This window comes from Festucalex cinctus, chromosome 20, assembly GCF_051991245.1.
Source record: "Festucalex cinctus isolate MCC-2025b chromosome 20, RoL_Fcin_1.0, whole genome shotgun sequence".
Lineage (NCBI taxonomy): Eukaryota > Metazoa > Chordata > Actinopteri > Syngnathiformes > Syngnathidae > Festucalex > Festucalex cinctus.
The window spans coordinates 8,114,099-8,133,174 of record NC_135430.1 but is presented as its reverse complement, the minus strand read 5'-3'; the positions used below and the strand labels follow the sequence as shown (position 1 = coordinate 8,133,174).

General features: G+C 39.9%; 1 protein-coding gene across 1 annotated transcript in view; it reads left to right on the top strand.

Annotated features, from left to right (window-relative positions):
• The window catches only part of LOC144009368 (cadherin-7-like), a 185,605-nt gene that overhangs the window by 31,566 nt on the left and 134,963 nt on the right, over window positions 1-19,076 (top strand). Inside the window, exon 4 of the mRNA XM_077509080.1 lies at window positions 12,577-12,662. The gene's annotated coding sequence lies outside the window, so the exon portion shown is untranslated. The remainder of the gene's footprint in view (window positions 1-12,576; window positions 12,663-19,076) is intronic.

The following is a 19,076-nucleotide window of genomic DNA, read 5'->3' as shown; positions in this document are numbered from 1 at the left end:
CCTGAAGCAAACAAACACAAATGCTAAAATAACTTTATTATGTAAAAAAATAATTGGCAATAATAAATTGAGAGCGAGCAGGCCGAGCCCCAGCGTTGTTGTTTTTCTAACAATGCATCTCGTTAATATGAATAAGCGCAACGTATATCCGCCGTTGTGAGCATATCGCCAAGGTCACCCAAGCCCAACCCTAATATAAATGTATACTTGTGATAAATTAATGATTCTCATTGGTAAACAACGCAGTTAGCTCAGGGCCGTCTCATCTGATCTGTATATTTTTTTTTCCCCTGCACAATTATGTAAATTATGAATTCATCTACTTGGCCGATAATTGTCGGCATTTTGAAACCCACGCGCTCACTTTTCATATTTTATCAACTGTTGCAACAACCTGACAGACAATTCGACCTGTTGCAGGTATTAGCAAACTTTAGCAAGCTTGTTTAATTAATGACTTCCATAAATATTCATCGGCGCACGATTATTTTCCTGGGCTGAATTTTGTTCCCAGTCCTTCCCTGGTTATATTTATAATAGGGGTGTCAAAATTAGGACGTTAATTTTGAGTTCATTTCAAGTTCTTTTAGCACCACAAATTTTTTTCAACGTGCGATTAATGACCGTCCCCTTACTTGAAAAGCCTGTACTGGGGTAATTCCAGTTGCAATGTAATAATAATTCATATATTTGTGGAGACAGGAGTCAAGTTGTATTTTACGTTTTTAAAAATGTGCAGAATTTCACAAGTTACTTCATGTTAAAGATTAGATGGCTCTCAATATTAGGGTTGCACGATAATGCTATTTTCAGCCGATACTGATAAACTAATAATTTAGAAAGTTCCGATGTCGATAACCAATAAGTGAGCCGATAATTGCTTGCAAAATTAACTTGAATACAAATATACTTTCGAGTCCTACTATTAGTCTAACCATGTACAAATACGTGGAACCATTGTGTAACTGAATTTTGTTGATGAATCACAACAGAAAAACCAATGTGGCATGTCTATTATCGGCGGAATTCTTTATTAACGGATGATTTATCGGTATAAAATCAATTTGGTCGATAAATGCCGATAATTTTCGGCGGATTTCTTTATTATCTGGTTTATCTGTTTGATGTCAAACTGGTCGATAAATGTCAATAATTATCAGCCACCGATATTATCGTGCATTCCTACTTAATATGAAAAGAAAAATGCATTGAGCTGCCATCATCTTACAAATGCAATTATGCCATCTAGAGGCAGAATATGACCAACACAAATTAATGTCACACTCGTTTTTTGTTTCATCTCAATTTTATGAATTATGAAATTACTGGATCAATGGCTAAAAGATGCAGCCATATTTCTATTAGTTTGTTTTTTTTCAGTATGAAAACAAAAAAAAATGTACATTTTATTTTACATTTAGAACAGATAGAAAATTTGTGATTGATCATGATTGAAGTCATGCGATTAATTCTAATTTATATAAAAGTTTCAGGCCACTAGTCAAGACAATCAAGATATAAATACATACATTTTATGGCAGTCTGAAAAACTATCATCTGAACAAGACTTTGATTGAAATGTTGCCACATATCTTTTGAAATATTGTGTTTTGGTCTTATTAAAGGTGGCTCGGCTGAGTGTCGGGGCGCCATCTTGGGCGGCGTTTGAGAAATTTTGTGTCCGGGAATCTCGCAATTTCTCATAAATATCCTCGGAATGTTTATCAAAGCCCATGAGAGGCGTACGTTGTTGTGGAGTTGGCTCCTAGATATTTGAAATGTTCCCTGGCACTGCTAATATTTTTCCTCCAGTGTTTTTTTTTTTTTTGCGCTATTTTAAAACAAACAAATAAACTTCCTGGAATAGAACGAAATGAAGGGAAGCACTTAATGAAGGCGCTCGTCTTCTTTGCAAAAGTGGGACAAGATAAACACGAATGATTTGAATGCACTCCAACTTATCTGTGAGGAGCTTTTCCGAACGTCGTCTTGTTGGAGAGTGTGTGAGGTCTCCACACGTTCACCATGACTCTCCGACACCTCTCACCAAGTAATTTCATTTTTTTTCTCCCTCCTCATCCAAATGCGAGGATTCTTAACAATCCAGTCATGACCCAAAGTGTATTTTTCCTTGTCAGTGAAAAGTCTCGGAATACGATTAGAATCACAAATGGGGATGATGATCTGATTAGTCGAACGTCTTTTAGTGGAACTGGGAGACTCGTGTTAATAAGGTCAGCCATGAAGCCTGGGGCAAGCTTGGCACACGTTCGACATTTGTGGACGGCCAACATGTAATTAAAAGCAGTCATCGGATTCCTTTCTGTGCTTCACTATGCAAAAACAACATAACTGGGAAGAACCGTGGCCATTATAATTTGGGATTTTTCATATCATTTAGTTTTTTATAAATGTAAAATGTAGTTTCAGTTACTTTTTGTTCATTGAGAAACGTTTTCATTTTTATTTAATTTTACAAATGAAAATCTTTTCCCCCTATTTCCCCCAATTTAAAGAGATTATTATTGTTATTATTATTATTATTATTATTATTATTATTTAAATTCAGGTGTGAACCAATTAGAAAATATTTATCCAGGGTTAGAAAAAGGATTCAATTCTGTTTTAGGGTTTCCACCATGAATTAGGGTTTCAAATTGGAGTTTGGACGCTGGGGTAGCGTCTGAAAACGAGGGCTAGATTTGAAAATGGGGTTTAAAGCCAGGGGTTATAGCTTCAGGGTTTCAAATTACAATTTGAACTGTGGGTTAGGGTTTTAAACACAGTTTTAGGGGTTAATTTCGATCCTGGTTTTGGATTTCAAGCAAAGGTTCGGATCTCCCGTAAAGGGTTTAATGCCAGGATCATGGTTTGACGTTTCAAGCCTGGTTTAGGGTTTCAGACAAGATTTTCCAGTAGTTTTTTTTTTTTTTTTTTTTTTTTTTTTTTTTTTTTTTTTTTTTTTTTTTTAATTAGGACTTCAAGTCGTGTTTAGAGTTTCAGGCCAAGGGTTTCGGTTTAGATTTCAAATAAGCTTATTCTCCATAGCCCTAATAAAGGAGTGCCCCGTTGTTTGGACTTGGCTTATGTGAGTGTCGTATTCTTGGTTCATGTTGAGAAATCTTGCAGCCAGTCTTTGCTTCTCTGTTCGATCACCACATGAGAGTTGACCACGCAGCTCGGGTTGTGTTAAATGTGACATTGGAGGAATAACAATTTAAAAAACAAAACAAAAAAAAACATGAGGCTGCATCTGCCATAAATCATGTCGACATTCTGTTCCCAGTAATGATATTTTGAAAGCAAAGCGTCGGGAGATTAAGGATCCTCTTCTGTCCAGCAGATGTTTGTGACATGAACGTGATAGGCAGCCAGTCAAAAAGTGTCATTTTAAGACGGAGTCAAAAATGTCCGTATTGTCTTTTAAGAGCACAATGCAGCCGGGCCGGCTTTCTGCATTGTAAACGTATTAGCCGCCTGGCTTTTATCTTCGCCGCCACACTCTCCGACGGACCTGCACCAGCCCAACGGGATATTCCCCAAAGTCCGGATCGCAAATAACCAGTTGGCGGAAAAAAACAAAACAAAACAGTTCTCATATTTATCTCCAAACGGACACTTTTTAACTTTTGAGTTCGACCTTCAACTTTTTGACAAAATCATCAACATCAGCAGCGGCGGCGGCGAGAAATTGGCTGAAGATGGAATCTCGACCTCACCTTCCGTACTAACCTAACGGCGACAACACTTGTTAACGACCTCCACTTTATTGGGCCCGAGCTGTCACATCTGATAACGGTCACGGCAACCAAGCGGTGATTGCTCGCTGCCAAACTCGGGACACTTTCGAATGGACCTTTCGTCCGTTTCCAGCTGGGGGGGGAGAAAAAAGATTTGAGATGATTCACAACTTGAAGATAAGATCTCAAGAAGAAGAAAAAAAAAGTAAAACGTCCCTGCAATATGGCAGCAACATTTGCCGTAAGACATTGTGGAGTTTAATGACAACGGCACAAATGAGCGCGAGGCTTCCTGCGCGGAGTGGGCGAGCGAGTGAGCGCATTAGCGCCTTGCTGACAGACGAGTCTTAATTGTTTCCTCTGGCAAATGGAAGTTCACAAAAAAAAAGAAAAAAAAAAAGCTGGGCCCGGCAGCGGCGCCTTTTTTGATGCAACGGTGACGATGACCTTGCTGCAGTGCGCCCGCGCCGCAGGATCCTTACGAGTTTATCTTCCCGGGGAGAGCGACTGACTCTCAGGTGTGGCGCTGATAGACCAATTCATTTAACTCCGTCACGATCCGGGGAGGCTGCCCGCCTTGATGAATCCCGATTGTTCTTCTGCCTGTCTGGCTGTTTGCGCTCCTCCTGGGGGCGAGAGAGACGGGGCTCTGCCAACATAGCCTGCAGACTGTTAACACGCCACGAGCACTTTTTTCGGGGTTTTACGTCGCCGTCGTCCTCGTTGCGTTTATAAGCACGTCAGCGTGGACGGGCTTGTAGATCAAAGCACATCTCGTATGCGTTCTAATGGAGATTTTCAGGCGTATTCGATTGGATGCAAGACCGTTACGACTTGTAGTGTTAATTTTATCCGCCATTTTTAAATTTAGTCAAATTTCAGTCACGCTTGTTAGTTTAGTTCGTCAACCCCATCCCATTTTTATTTAGTCCATTTTTAGTCGACTACAAATCTAGCATTTTAGTCTTTATTTTAGTCCAAGAAAGCATCATTTTATTCGTCTAGTTTTAGTCAACAAAAACTGTGAACATTTTGTTCTAGTTTTAGTGAGGACAATCATTTTATAACCTGGCAATAGCCAGATTGATATTGCGCTTCACTCAAGTGAGTTCTCCGCATTATCCATCTGGTACCTCGCCACAGTAATTTGGTCGGGAAAGGGCGGGACATTCTGTAGAATAATTCGAGATGATTGGACCATGCGACATTCCACACGTTTTAACCAATCACGGCCACGGATGAAAATTTTCGTCTTTGTTCTTGGGAAAAAGCACGAACATCTTACCAGCTAGAAATGCACGAAGCGCCCCTCATTGTTCAACATTCAACAAGGAAACGGGGAAGGAATAATTTTGCGAGAACAAAATTAATTGCAGCGTCCATTCAACCGTGTTAGGTTTGTTTGTTAGCTCCGGTGTCGGTACCAGATGTGATCAGGCTGCCAGATTGTATCGGGGTCGCCTGCCGATGACGTCACGCTACAAGATTGTCTGCAAATTGTCCATTTACAATTGTTCAAAATAACAAAATTTATGGACTAAAATTGAAAAAGTGGAGAGGAAGTGCAGTTCTCCATTGACAGTTAATAATTTTACCCCTTTATATATTTTTTGTCAGCACATTATGTTGAACATTTTGGCTCTAAAACTATTTCACATAAAATTTTGTCTCATCTTTTTGATGAAAAACAACTTGACACACAATTATGTTACATCAACAAGTGGCTACTATGGCTCCATGCTATGAGCTAGCAAGTTAGCCAGTATTACTTAGCGGTTGCATAAACATTATTGTTGAAACGTTATAGCCGTTGGATTAATGCTAAGTTATAAAAGGGGGCTGCGATTGGTTGGCAACCAGTTCAGGGTGTCTACCCCTGCCTATCGCCCATAGCCAGCTGAGATTGGCTCCAGCACCCCCCGCGATCTTTGTGAGGAATTAGCAGTCAAGAAAATGGATGGATGGATATAAAAGTCTCGTCTTCATTTGTCGACGAAAATGCATACTGATTTAGTCCCACTTATTGTTTATTAATGAGAGTTTGTTTTAGTTTAGTCTAGTGAAAAATGTGTGTTGACGAAATTATTTTTGTTTAGTTTTCGTTGACAAAATGAACACTAACGACATGCCAACTTGGAAAAGGGGAGAAATTCTCCGTAGGATTGTCTTCAAATGTGTGCATGACAAACTCTTGTAAATCCACTGGAACTTTCTTCTCTTTCACCTTGTTTGCATCAGACGTGCAGCCAGATATGATCAAATAATATATTGCTTTGGGATTTCCAAGGTTTTAGGGGTTATTACGTATTGTTTGTTTCCAAAAGTTTATTCACTTAAAAGTTGTTAGTCATTCAGGTGCAATTTGGGTGCTAAAGCTATGTGGCTTATCTTAGCCTGAGCATCAAAAGCAGCGATAAACCCGTTCCAAACTTCAATTAAAGCACTCGAAATTTCCTCTTTCCTCATTCACTGGCAGACATTTTTCAAAGCAGACTTCCGTGTTTTTCACTAATCCCTCTTCTGTGACAATATTAGTACCGGACCCGCCAAAAGAGTTGCAGATTTGCTTCTTTCCCACCAAACAAATGTTTCTAGTAGGGGTGTCAAAATGAGTGCAGTAATTTTGAGTTAATTTTAAGTTCCTTTAATGCCACTATTTATTTTTTTTTAAACGGGCCCCTTACTTGGAAAGCCTGTAATGAGGGAATCCCAATCGCAAACACAGAAGACATGTCCAGGTCAAAATTTAGCAGTAGTAAATTTAATAATAATGCATATATGTGGAGACTCGGGTCAAGTTGTATTTTGCAATTTAAAAAATGTGCAGAATTTCACAAGTTACTTCATGTTAAAGATTAGATAGCTCTGAATATGAAAAGAAAAATGCACTAATCTGTCACTGTCTTTTAAATGCAATTATGCCATCTAGTGGCAGAAACCTACCTCAACACAAATGAACATCACACTCATTTTTTACAGTACAGTGCATCTTTTTTAATTTTAACCCAATTTTCTGAATTATTCTGAAATTACCTTATCAATGACTAAACAATTCAAACAAGTCATATTTCTATTATTTTTTTTCCACATTTATGCTAAGAGTATGAAAATTTAGAAAAAAATTGTATTGTTCATTTTATTGAACATTTAGAACAGATATAAAATTTGCAATTAATTGTGAGTTAACTTGAAGTCATGCGATTAATTACGATTAATTAAACATTTTAATCACTTGACACCCTCAGTTCCAAGCGTTTCCCAATTTATAGTAATAGAGAAACACAACACCAGTTTCTGACCAGAAAGCAGGCAAAACAAACTTTTTGTGAAGGGAAACATGTCAAGTGCCAGTAACGTTGACACAAATATTTATTGCTTTTGTGAACATGTTTATTCGCCGAACCCTTATTCATTGCAAAATAAAATGTGTTTTTTTTTTCTTTCTTTTTTTTTTTCTTTCTTTTTTTTTTTTCTTTCTCCCCCCCCCCCCCCTAATTCAAGTATTAGGTATACGGTTTACTGTAGGGGTGTCACGATTCGCCAACTCCACGATTCGATTTAAATTTCGATTTTGGGGTCACGATTCGATTTTTTTTTCGATTTTTTTTTTTTTTTTTTTTTTTTTCCCGCTCCCCCACTTTATAACACAGAGGCATATGCTTCTGTAGGCTAAGGCTAGTCTATGATCATTGGTTCTATTCATTGTACAGTAAATCTTATTTCAAAAGATCGGCTACATATAGGTGATGCAATTTCCATATTATTTTTGTGTAAATTTATGTAATATATGATAATTGACATTAGGCAGGAATGATCAAATTCAAAGAATTTATTTACAATATAAAGTTAACCGTCTTGTTCTTACTGAAGTGTAAAATAAAAAATAAAAAAACAAAAACAAAAAGTCACAGTGGGTGCCTGCCATCTATTGACTGTTTTTGGTTACAACAGTGTGCTGTGCGTTCCTCTTAAAATAATGTGCAATGTGCAACAACAACAACAAAAAATATATTGTATCCAAAGTCATGGAACAAATACAGCCTGAACAAACTATATCCCAACATTTACAGTTGCTGGGCATACTGTAGCGTGGTTCAAGTACACTAATTAAATGTTTGAATCCAGCGTTTTCCAAGGCTGCAGGTCTGCTGCTATAAATAGACCTATGGATCTGGCGTTTCGCGCGAGCTGAAGTGTGTGGAAGTTTCACTGTAAATGAGGATTAAATAGTTGGTTGGACCGTTGTTTTCCCACTTCTAGTTGAATTTGATAAATCTAAATCTTTGTGATGCCTGCGTAAATGTCCCGCCGCCGGCTCCGCTCCCCTAGTATGTATGTGTGTGTTTGTGTCGGCTGGTGCCCGTATAATGGTACTTCAGTTTGAATGCGCCAGCGCGACACTCTGATTGGAGGACTGTGCCAGCGCGACACTCCGATTGGACGACTGTGCCAGCGCGACACTCCGATTGGACGACTGTGCCAGCGCGACGCTATTGTGTATCCGTGTATTATACCGCTATTGGTTATTGTTGTTTCTCCTCCGTTCTGTCAGTTCTGTCAAATGCGGTTATTATTTGTTCACCTTCCACTTTCACTCCCTTGTCAAACCCCTGCCTGAAATTTCAATTAAAACTACTCAGATGTTAAAGTCGACCCGTGTTTATCTACTCTATATTTTCTGTTATTGTGTTACTTCCCTTCCCCTTGACGAGCCGGGCGTAACACCGTGGCCGAGTACAGTACGCGCACATAGCATATCTTGCAACTGTGGTCTTTTTATCGACAACGTGAACGTTGTCGACATAACTCACCGGGAACGCAAAATGTTTCCAAACTGGTGACGAGAGAAGCGGGAGCGGCTTGAAGCACCATTGCTGTGTCTGTCCGCGCTTGCCATCATGACTGCAGGAGAAGTCAGCTAACAAGTGCCGTTAGCTAGTAGCTGAATGGCTGCGTCTCATTTGCTTTCCTGGGAGGTGGCGGTGGCGGCGGTGGCGGCGGTGGCGGCGGGCGCGGGGGGGGGGGGGCATCGAATCGTGTGTCCTCTCTTCTATTTCGATGCTCGAAATCGTGACGTAATTTCGATCGATTTCGATAAAAAATCGAAATCGTGACACCCTTAGTTTACTGGTAAACAGCCTTTTCATGGAATCTGGCTCTCGTCACCTTGAATTTAGGAAGTGTTGCGTTCTTGTATTGCTCATCTCCATGCAGCCTTCCTTTAGTTGTGCTAGTTAGCTAGTTATTCAGGACTAGAATTGCTCAACTTGGTATTGTGAATCATGCAGTCACTCAACTCAACTCTACATTTAAAAAGCATGTTAAAGCAATCACCGCTGGGTTATTTTATTTTTTATTTTTTTTTAACATGGAACCCAGGAGCAACAGATACAATAAAAACAGCAGAGGACCCAGAATTGAACCCTGTGGAACGTCACATGTGAATTCGTATCATCACAACTGACACAAAGTTGACTACTGAGTGCACCAAATTCTCTGTTAGCCAATCATGGCCATCATAACAAATCATTTGAGTGGAACCCATGTTAAAAACCACTGCAGTAAACGTTTCAGGCAGGGAGCAAGAGAGATGTCTCATCAACTTATCTTAACGGACTCCATCCACGTTCTTGTGTATTCCTCCTCAATGCAGCAAGGGACACTCTCGATAAAACGATTAAAAAGAAAATAATACTCATGAGAAATGCCTTCAAATGTGTAACAAACTCTTGTAAGAGCTTTTTGGCTTTCTTGTGTTTCACCTTTTTTGCATCAGACTCTTTGCTGGACGTAGTGAAATAATGTAATGCTTAGGATTATTATTATTATATTTGATTATTGAGTGTTTATATTTTCAAAAGGGGTTTTTCAGTGTTTTCAGTCCAAATAAGCAACAATGACAGTAGCTTGTCTCTTATGTTCTGGATTTGGATCCCAAAAACGCAGACACAAATAAGATTTAAAACCTTTATTGGCATAACATCGAGAGGCATAGAACAAACTTGACTAGACGAGAAACAACGAGAATGTATTGAGAATCACGAGACGCAAAGCTAACTTGGGCTGTGGAGGTGCACAGAGGAACAGAGGTAATAATCCGACAAAAACACCCACTTCTCAGTCAGGCTTATATAGACAGCGAATCGATCTGATTGGTTGTCACTAGACATGTGGGTAACAGGACTGACATGGACTTATCGGATTGGCTGTTGACAGATAAAGAGATTAAAGATTCTTGACATCACATAGCTCCTGACATCACATAGCGTCTTACCAGTTGAAATGGTAGATGCTGGTTACATCATTTCAAAACAGACACTTGACTTCACGGTCGTGACCCAAACATAAGCCTTGCATGTCCCCAGTCATGACAGTAAGCATAACATAACCCTTGCATGACCCTAGTCATGACAGTAAGCATGACCCTAGTCATGACAGTAAGCATGGCCCTAGTCACGACAGTAAATATAACCCTTGCATGACCTTAGTCATGACAGTAAACATAACCCTTGCAGGATCGTAGTCATGACAGGCTATTCTTTTGTTTTGTAGTCTAACTTCATTTAAAAACCAAATGCTGTGATTAAACTCTTTAAAACTTTGCTAAAGCCTTTCAGTATATTTCAGTATTTTTTTATTTTTTATTTTTTTTTAAATGTTCCAACGTAGGGCAAGACAGGTATCGGCCGTCAAAATGGAGCTTTTTCTTCTCCTCGCCCTTACCTCGGAGACGTGATTGTCGCAAATTATCTTCCGTCATTATTGTATTCCGTCATTAGAAAATAACTGGCCTGGGCTTTATGCTCCCATTGTGAGTTGATTGCACTCTTGTTCTATGTCGAAGCCGCCATTTCCGTCTTTGTCTCGTGTGCGGTCAATGTGATGGCCGTAATGTAACGTTAGCAAATTTGCGGGGTTCTTTTCTGAGCTGGAGTGTTTTGCATCTTGTAGCAGCCGGACGGCGACGTTGCCGACAATTTGACGAGGTCCGCGGCGGGTGTTCGATGAGCCATTGATCCATTCGCGGCGAGAACTTTCCAGCGGGCGACCTGTCCATTTGCTTCTCCCGGCACCATTGACTTTCCGCTGTCACGGCGGGACCTGACATTTAATGATGCCGCATCACATTTATGGCTCGCTGACAAAAAACCCCCCAAACAAACAAAAGGGGAGTAGAAGCAGCAAAGAGAAGCTGGCACCAAAAAGTTGAAAACACAACACCTACAAGTATGTAGAGGCACAAGAGTTAACAACATGTAGAAGAAAAGCAAAGAAAGTCAAAAAGGCTTATAAAAATCGCTAAACAAAGCCCCGAGCTTAGCGAACACAGGTTTTAATAAAAAAAAAAAAATCCCATCTCGTCTCACACACACCCCCACACACACATATCCACACGTACAATCGTGGTCCCCCGGGCGGGGAGTGGATTCGCGCTGCTTGCGCTTACAAACACAGTTGCCACCATGGAAACTATCCGGGGGGACAAAGAAGGGAAAAAATAGCTGAGTACGCCATCAAACGGACCAATCACAAGCGATGTTACGACCCGCCACCTACGGTGTACAAGATTTGGAGAGATTTATGCGCAGCACCCGACCACGAGCGACACAGTACTTGTCTTTAATGACTGCCGTCGATCAGGTGACGTACGCCGGTCATTAACACAAGAGCAAATGCAAAAGTATAAACCAGGCCTCAGGCGGATTTCACTTCTGTTGGCATCTTATTTCATCTGTTTGCAGCATAACATCTAAATGCTGCTTCACCATGTTTGCTTTGAGCACCGTTAATAATTGGTTAATTTATAACTACTGCAACTTTTTGTGCCAAGTAATGCCGCAACACTAGTACCAACATAAATGTACCTGTTTCTTTCTGGCTCCATCAGCATTAGATGAGTGACGTTTTTATTTTATTTTATTTATTTATTTTTGACAGTTGGAAAATATGATGTCAAGCTGCATTTCGAGCTGAAAATACTCACTAGATTCAACTATTCAAATTAAAGTTGGCTGTACTGTACTGTATTATTTTATTTTTTTTAACTGGTCAGCACTTTCTGTTTCTTGAACGCATACTTGTTAGGACCCCAAGGACCAAGAGGTGTGATGGCCCTCTTGCATTTGCTGTTTTATTTCCATACCTGCAAATAATGAATGGCTTTTTTTTGGTGGCCTCAACATGCCCTATGACTCACTCGTTCCTGAACACAACCTTTCCCTTGTCAACTCCGCAAACTCACTTTGTCTTGCCATCTAAAAAGTCACTAGTTTCACTGCTCAACACGAGATTGGGTGAATCGTAATCGGACGCACGGAAAATTCTCAAGAACCCATGCGCATGACCAAAGATAAATAACAAGTCAGCCACTTTAGATTTAAGCAGTCATTTTGTGTCAATTCCTAGGTTTGGATAAACTCTTCGTAGGGTCTGAACGAGCCGTGATCGAAAGCATTGTAAAATGTAGCTACTCTCACGATATGGGCAAAAACATTCAATTGGATTAAAGCATCACCTAAGATAAGTATTATTCCCACAATGGGGAATTTGCATATTCAAGGGAATTGCATTTCAAGGATTCTCCATAAAAAAAAAAAGGTCAATTTTTGTTTGACTTTTAAGTACGTTACGTATGTTAGAAACCCTGAAACATCTTTGCCGAAAAGTAAACAGATCAACAATTTAGTTTTAAAAAACGACATTCAGGACGCTGATATTTCTCTTCGAAGCAAGCAAAGTCGGCTTTAAATTTTTTAGTGAAGGTTAACTTCACTCCCTCACCATGCAATTTTTCCAAAAAACAAAAGAAAATACGCATTGTTCTCTGCTGTTGCAGATGTAAGGAAAAGACCGAGTCGCCTCACTCACCCGATCGATTGTCGTCAAAACCGAAGTTTTTGGACCTGATAGCCGTCAAACAAGGTAAGAATGAATTCATATTACCTCATAGTTTCAATGTTTTGTTGGCATTTATCGTAAATAGTACGTCAACAAACGCGTGGACGGTTAGCTAACCGGAGCTATCGTTAGCTTTTGGCTAAAAACATCAATGGAGAACATTACCTTAGTGCAGACGTAGTAGTTTCTGGTTGTTTTGGAGGCATTCAACTGGTCATGTGTCCAAAGTTTATGTTGGCATTTATATAAATAATAAGTCAACAAATGTGTGGACGGTTAGCTACCCGGAGCTATCGTTATCCTTTGGCTAAAAACAACAAGGCAGAACAACATCTTCATGCAGCTGCAGACGTAGTAGTTTCTGGTCATTTTAGAGGGATTCGACTGGTCGTGTGGTCTTCCACAAAGGTTGATCCAGCGCAGACATTTTTCGTAGTTGTTTGAGGGTTTAGGGAGGGAATAAACCAGAGAGTATCTCTCTAGTGCAGGGGTCTCCAACTTCGGCCCCTATCCAGCCTATTTTCCATGTCTTTGTCCTTCGTGACTACAGCGTTTGACAATTTTTTATTTTTTTTCTTGGTTGTGAACAACCACGCAATTCGCTACCGGGAGCGGGATTGCTTTTGTTTGTCAGCAGCAAAACGCACGTGCCGTCGCAGACATGACGTCTTGCGTTGGGATTGGTTTACTAGGTTATGCGGGCGTGGTTTTATGGTAAGGTCAATTGACGTGAGACGCCGTCCCTTCACTGTGTCCAAATGTTTTCTGCAGACTTCCGAAACCGTGCGATCCTTCTCACCAGTTACCAACTGCATTTACCCCCCCATCATCATCAATAATTGGAGTCGGAATTAGAGCCTTTTTTTAAAATGCAATGACTTCCCATCAGATCAGGCCGGCCTCGGTAGAATGGAAGTGCAAGTACAGTACATTTGATAACGGATAGAAAAAGATCTTATCAACTGGTTTGGCACCCACCGCGAGCGGTGCGATGACATTTTGTATCTTAACGCTTTCCCCCTAACAAAGATCTGCAATTTTCCCTCCCAAATCTCGCGCTCGGAGCTATTTGGCGAATACAAAAACATGCGCCGGGAACAAGAGTGTTATTGCCCCAAGCAAGCGTTCATCCGAGGAGATGAAATCTGCGCTGTAAGTTAAAATGCAGACTCCTAAGGTCGAATCATAATAATGTGTCCCACTATGTGTGTGTGTGTGTGGCATACCGATGTTTTCACACACACACACACACACACACACACACACCCCCCCACACACACACACACACACAAAAAAAAGTCTTCCTCATTTTGACCGGTGAATTAAAGCGAGGCGGGTGGGCGACGAGGGCTGGGGGGGAGGACAATGTGGGAGGACACTGAAAAGGGGATGTGTTCATTTACAAAAGGCTGCAGGAAGAGTTAATTAAGCGAGCTGCAGCCACGGTGAGAAAGTGCTGAGTTCTGGAGACACAAAATATTTATTCATCAGCCCATTAATGTTTAATTCCAACACCCCACACCCCCCCATACTTTTCTTTTTTTTTTTTCACTGTTTTCAAAAGGGAGGCAGAGTGTTGGAAAGCTTTGAACATTTGACCTTATATGTAAAAAGTGTAGGGTGAGTCTGAGGCACCTTAGGGATTGTCTTTAATCATTAAGGAGAAAGGGGGATAAAACGACCCTTTACGTTCTACACATGAGGACAAAATGGTTGCTATGCTTCTCACAATGCTCAATGAAATTAATTCATAAATTCACATATATATATATATATATATATATATATATATATATATATATATATATATATATATATATATAATACATATTATTTATATTTATATTATTTATATTTATATTATTATTAGGGGCGTGAATTGCAGGGTATCTGGCAATTCAGCCCGTATCACGATTCATAGGTCACAAGATTCAATTTGATACCGATTAATCCCGATATAAATCTGTAATTCTGTCATTATTGTTTTTTTGTTTTTTTTTAAAACTCATATTTAGAAAATACTCATCAGTAAACTTGTACATGTGCACCGTAAGATTTGTATGATAATATATTGAACTGAAACTTTAACGGTGTATATAACAAAGTTGCAATCTGTTTCATGTTTGAACCTCATTAAAATAAATTAGAGCCTAATGTTCCATTAATATAACATTTTTCCATGCTAAGTAAGACTTTTTGTTGAATATTTCCATCAAAAATTGATGTTAAAATACCTATTCAGCCGCAATTTGGATCGATACAAGAATTGCACAATATTTATATTATAATATATTGCGATATATTGCCGAATCGACTTTTAACGGCCCTATATGTATGTGTGTGTGTGTATATATATATATATATATATATATATATATATATATATATATATATAAGGGGTGTCAGGCGGTTAGAATTTTTAATCCTAATTAATTGCATGACTTCAATAGTTAACTTACGATTACCGGTAATCGCAAATTTTCTATCTGTCCTAAATCTACAATAAAAAGTTTTTTTTATTAATTTTCATACTCTTCATTGATACAATAATTTCATAATAATTCATACAATTGAATTAAAAATTAAAAGGATGTACTGATGTATTAATTTAAGTTGGTCTTTTTTTTCTGCCACTAGATGGCGTAATTGCATGTGTAAGACATCGGTGACAGCGGAGTTCCGTCATTAATCATGTGTTAAAAAAAATTGGTGGTGTTAAAGGAACTTTAAATTAACTCGAAAAGAACGCACTAATTTTGACACTTGTTTGTAGTTGCTCAGCTGTTGCTTTTTAGATTGATTGCGTAAACATAGACTGTGCTTGTTTTTGGCTTTGGGTTTTACCTGTGAAAACTGCATTTGCTGTTAAGCACACATGCAGACCAGATAGAGCTGTCTACGGGGGGAAAGCAAAGCAGAGAAGAAGGGAAATCGATCGGAGCTATCACACAAACATTGGGCCAACAGGATGAAATAAAAGCTCAGCTTTAGTGTCATATTCATCTTTTGATCTGAAAGCCAAATGTCTTCAGTATACAACATGAAGGGATTGATCTTGTTTCAATACGTAAACGGTAGGTTTTAATGAATTTGTTTTTGGTGGTCTGAAATATTCACAACAAGGTGGGTGTAGCAAAGCAGCCCCGGAACGTAGCCAATGAAAATCAAGTATTGCTTTTCAATTGTGGGTCAATGGAATAAAATAACAAACAAAACGTCAATAATAATAATTGTTTTTTTGTTTTTTTTGTTTTTTGTAAACATCTCAGACTCCCTTTGTGGGATGCAGCAAAGTGCAAAATTATTGAAATTAAACATCAATTTTGTTTTTAGGCCAACAGAAACACAATAAAACAACTCCTGAAACTGGCTTGGACAAAAACGATGTTACCCTTAAAACTGTCCATTTTTAAAGAAATGACTAAAATAAAAAAACTTCTATTGCCCATTTCATCTTCTCCCACAGATGTTCAACAGAAAAGAAACTAGCGTTTGTCTCTTAGCCATTGTTTGGTGCTTTTAACTTTCTTTCTTTATTTACAAAATCCATGACCTGTGGCTGAGACCAATCCTTGTGACTCCAGAATGTTTCGATCTTGTCGCAGTCGACACGCTGTGCCGGATGCAGCATAAAAAAAAAAAAGGCGGCTCATTAAAAAAGGAATTCCTTCCTTTTGTGTGGTCCAACATAATTAGTTGTAAAAATGCCAACTTGCCTCACTTCTTTGTCTCGAGTTGTCATCTGTAACCTGCAAGGAATCCCGACGGAGCTCGACGGCGTCAGATGTAACCAAACAGGGATTTTTGTTTCTTTCAGTGGCCAGTTTTTTTTTCTCCCCTTGAACACAAGAGTAGCAACAATCTCCTTTTTTTGCTCAAATGATCTAATTTCTGAGAAAAACAGAAACAAGAGGAGCAGGCAACCTTGTCCCGGATGATCAATAATCGGCGGAGACAAACGAACAACAAGACGTGTCGCCAGCATAAAAAACACTTTGCAGGTGCTCCGTAAATCCCGCGCGACATCTGGGCTGAAGGAGCGAGGAGGCGCAAGTCGCCAGCTTGATTTGTCTGCCGACTAATTACATGGCAACAAACGAGTTGCCCATCATGAGAATATATTGTCTGCTTTTATCTCAGGAACTCATCAAGTCGAGCCAATTAAAAGCGGCATCGGCGGCGAGCGGAGCTCTCATTCAGTTAATTCATGATTGCCAATTAAAATAGAATAGCGTGCAAAGTTGTAAAGCTGTCAGGAGGGCCCGGCTAAATTACCCTTTTCCACTTTGAATGATGGACGCGCTCATCGCTCTCCGTTATCTTATTTATTCGGCCCGGAGGACGGGGGGAGGGTGCGAAGAGCCGCTCGGAATCACGCCAGCCTTCTTCGTCTTCTTCTTCTTCGTCTTCTTCTTCTTCTTCTATTTTGTCATCGTCATCGTCTTCTCGTTCTTCGTCTACTACTTTTGTTGTCTTCTATTTCGTCATCTTCTATATGATTTTCTTTTCATCTTTCTCCTTCTTCTTCTTCTTCTTCTTCTTCTCCTTCTAACTCTTCTTCTACTATCGCTTCGTCGTCTTTTTTCTCCTTCTTCTACCTCTTCTTCTTCTCCGTCTCCTTCTCCTCCTTCCTCTTCTTCTTCTTCTTCTTCTCCTCCTTCCTCTTCTCCTTCCTCTTCTTCTTCTCCTTCCTCTTCTTCTTCTTCTCCTCCTTCTTCTTCTTCTCCTCCTTCTTCTTCTCCTCCTTTTCTTCTTCTTCTTCTTCTTCTTCTTCTTCTCCCTCCTCTTCTCATTCCTCTTCTTTTTCTCATTCCTCTTTTTCTTCTCCTTCTTCTTTTTCTTCTCCTTCCTCTTCTTCTTCTCCTTCTTCTTCTTCTTCTCCGATTTTGTTGTCTTTGATTGCTTTCTTTTCATCATTTTCTTTTTCGTCTATTTTGTCATTATCATTGTCGTCATCATCATCATTCATCTTCCTCCAGAAAACACTACATATCTGCCTCTGTGATGTCCCCCCTAAAATATTGATCGAAAGTACAAATCGTACATCGATGAGCACCTTCTGTCAACATGAGGTGACTGTTCGACGACCCAAACTAGCCTGAGTTGTCGACACTTATCTTCGGATTTATGCCGTTACAACTTGATTGATCAACGTTAAACTGATGGACCAAAAAAATAAATAAAAAAAATAAAAAATTCAACAAACTGCATTCTGCCTTTTTGTACACGTTGTAAATCGTCTATTATCTCCACGACACAACCCTGCAAAAATTACAGCTGATGCAGATCTCAGAGTGAAAACGATGTCCAATTTAAGCACGGGGGAGAAAAGTAAATAACGGCACAACACTTTAAAGGGCCATTTAAATGTCCGTGCAGGCGAGTTAAAAGCGACGGCAACTTGTCCCGCCCGCGTCTCTCGCACCATTAGCCGCCGTCGCCGGGCTATTGATGGCCTAATTAAAACGTGTCAGCCTGAAATATGTCACTTTTTTTGTGTAAAGGCAGAAATGGATGGCGCGCATTAATTTTCCCTTTCTCAGAGAGACCTTCTTTAATGTCGCTCGCTAGACAGCGGCTTGTGTCTACAGCGGCGCGCCCCCTCCTCCCCGTCGCGCTCCTCAAACAATACGTCAAGCGGCCTTGACAACGACGGAGAAGGGCGATGACCGTTTCCTGCCAGCCGGGGCTGCTCAAACTGTCGTCGCTCTTGAATTTGATATGTCCGGCAGACAACGCTGCGCTCAGATAGTTTCTTAATTCGATTTTTATAAATACGGATGACCTCTCTTGAATGCGTTTTCAAGCCTGCACTTGAATGCTGAGAGCCCCTCAGAGTGATTTTGCTTGTGACATGACCAGGCTTTTCAGTTAGCCTGCTACCAAAACACGAGGTGTTGAAATTGGAATATGTTTCTGTCCCTTGACTGTTAATCTATACAAATGTACCTCACAGATTTAGTTATTGGACTCTGAGATCATTTTTAAACCACTTGCAGTATGCTTCCAAGTTGTAAAAGTGAAGTGGCCCGGTGTTATGAGCTGAGGTTGGATCCCAAAAACGCAGACACAAATAAGATTTTAACTATTTATTCACATCGAGAGGCGTGGAACACACTTGACTAGACGAGAAACAACGAGAGTTGCATAGAGGAACAGAGGCAATAATCCGACAAAAACACACTTCTCAGACAGCTTATATAGACAGTGAATCGATCTGATTGGTTGTGGCTAGACATGTGGGTAACAGGACTGAGATGGAATTATCTGATTGGCTGTTGACTAGATAAAGAGATTAAAGATTCCTGACGTGACATAGCTTCTGACGTCACATAGCGTATTACCAGTTGTTATAGTAGCTGTTACATGCTGATTGCATCAGACCCCAAACAAAGCCCTTGCATGACCCAAACATAACCCTGGCATGACCCAGTCATG